The following is a 2,679-nucleotide window of genomic DNA, read 5'->3' on the forward strand; positions in this document are numbered from 1 at the left end:
AGTCTACGTCTGGAAGAGCAGGTGTTCTTAATGTTTTGTATACTCAGTGAATATAATATTATATACAGTACCAGTGTAGTGGAAATTTCCTATATTTACCAAATCATGAGAGCAAACCACACACAAGTCAGAGTTATCATAAAGTCCATCTTTAATTATATGAGCTCCATCACAACCCTGTGACTCTCAGATCAATTTAGTGTCTATAAATGAATTCTCTGAGAGTGCTTACAAAACAATTCTTAGTATCATTTATAGCCTAGACACACCCATCTCAACTCACACATGACGAATAACAGATCTTAGGAACATTACAAAGGAAGACTTTACTTGAGAGAGGAGTATCCCTTAGACAGAAAGGGGCGGCAGGGTAGCCTAGTGGTTAGAGCGTTGGGCTAGTAACCGCAAGGTTGTAAGTTCAAACCCCCAAGCTGACAAGATACAAATCTGTCGTTCTGCCCCTGAACAGGCAATTAACCCACTGTTCCTAGGCCATCATTGAAAATAAGAATTTGTTCTTAACTGACTTGCCTAGTTAAATAAAAAAAAATAGCTATAAATTATCACCCAGTTTCCTATCCTAAAACGAGGTTCTACCACAACATTAGGATATATATCAATTGTAATTTTAGACACTCTCATCCTGGACAAGCTCACGGAGACACTGTGACTGGCACACAGACATTGTGGAGCCAAGAAATAGTTGGTTCCCCCTCAATCAATCCATTCACATGGTTTAAAAGATATGTTTACATATGAAGACAAGCTTGACCTCTCCCCTCTCTGCGGCACAAGTAACTGAACCCTGACAGAGAACAGATAACTGCAACCGGCCAACAGTATTATCCAAAAATAGACATTCTAATGACATATCTCACATAAGCATAAAATAAATAAAACATTTATTTATAAATGTTACCTAAATAATTCTGATTCTGCCACGATACTAGTCAAAAGTTTGGACACACCTACTCATTCAAGGGTTTTTCTTTATTTTTACTATTTTCTACATTGTAGAATAATAGTGAAGACATCAAAACTATGAAATAACACATATGGAATCATGTAGTAACCAAAAAAAGTATTTTAGATTCGTCAAAGTAGCATTTTCTCAACAAGCTTCACCTGGAATTATTTTCCAACAGTCTTGAAGGAGTTCCCACATATGCTAGCACTTGTTCGGTGCTTTCCTTCACGCTGCAGTCCAACTCATCTCAAACCGTCTCAATTGGGTTGAGGTCGGGTGATTGTGGAGGCCAGGTCATCTGATGCAGCACTCCATCACTCTCCTTATTGGTCAAATAGCCCTTACACAGCCTTGAGGTGTGTTGGGTCATTGTCCTGTTGAAAAGCAAATGATAGTCTGACTAACTGCAAACCAGAAGGGATGTCGTATCTCTGCAGAATGCTGTAGTAGCCATGCTGGTTAAGTGTGCCTTGAACTCTAAATAAATCACAGACAGTGTCACCAGCAAAGCACCCCCACACCACACCTCCTCTCCTCCATGCTGCACAGTGGGAACCCCACATGCGGAGATCATCCATCCACCTACTCTTCGTCTCACAAAGACAGAACCAAAAATTGGAACCAAAATCTCAAATTTAGACTCATCAGACCAAAGGACAGATTTCCAACGGTCTAATGTCAATTGCTGGTGTTTCTTGGCCCAAGCAATTCTCTTATTCTTCTCCTTTAGTAGTGGTTTCTTTGCAGTAATTCGATCATGAAGGCCTGATTCACACAGTCTCCTCTGAACAGTTGATGTTGAGATGTGTCTGTTACTTGAACAGATTACTTGATTTGGGCTGCAATTTCTGAGGTTGGTAACTCTAATGAACTTATCCTCTGCAGCAGAGGTAATTTTGAGGTACAGGTGAACCTGTAGCCATATTACTTCAACAGTATTTTACATGAGATCCTCTCTAGGCTTTATAGGAATATGACTCTGAATATCAATAGCAATACCTCTCTTGCCGTTCCTGTCTCTTCTGTAGATGTTATCATATATTGCTACCACTGTATCATCAAAGGAATGATCTAAGTGAGTTTCAGATATTGCCAGTATATGAATGCTTTCTGTTGTTAGCAAGTTGATTTATCATTAACCATGTTTCTTAGGATACATATGTTAATGTGGGACATTTTTTGCACTTTTCTGGGAATCTTGATTGTTTGCATTGCTTTAGTGGGATTCTTATCAGAGGAAGACATGACAGTGATATTTATATTAGAACTGATAGCGCAGGGTTCACTGTTGAGTGGGCTTCTTGCTATGGCAAAATGTTGCAGTGCTAACAGTATAACTCAGGTTCATAGGCACATGATTTCTGCTGACAATAGCTGTCGGATTGACAGAAGCATTTAGAGTAACATAAATTTGGTTACTTACATTGTGACTACCAACATCCCTGGGAAAATGTACATTTGTAGCAGCATTACGACAACTCAGCAACACAATAGTAGGGATTATCTGAGCAGGGCTTGGGTCACTGATAAGTCACTGTCTCAACACGGCCTTGAAATGCGAGAGAAAGGGCCCAGGCACCAAGATGACATGGATGGACTCTAACGTTCCTGTAGAGCATCTTCTCCCTCCAAAAGTTGTGTATAAAAGTTATGCCAACAAAGCTTTTCTACTGCAATGGCAGTAGCCTGCTGAATGGTTTGCTACCGCAGCC

Source organism: Oncorhynchus gorbuscha, unplaced genomic scaffold (assembly GCF_021184085.1).
Source record: "Oncorhynchus gorbuscha isolate QuinsamMale2020 ecotype Even-year unplaced genomic scaffold, OgorEven_v1.0 Un_scaffold_1079, whole genome shotgun sequence".
Taxonomy (NCBI): Eukaryota; Metazoa; Chordata; class Actinopteri; order Salmoniformes; family Salmonidae; genus Oncorhynchus; species Oncorhynchus gorbuscha.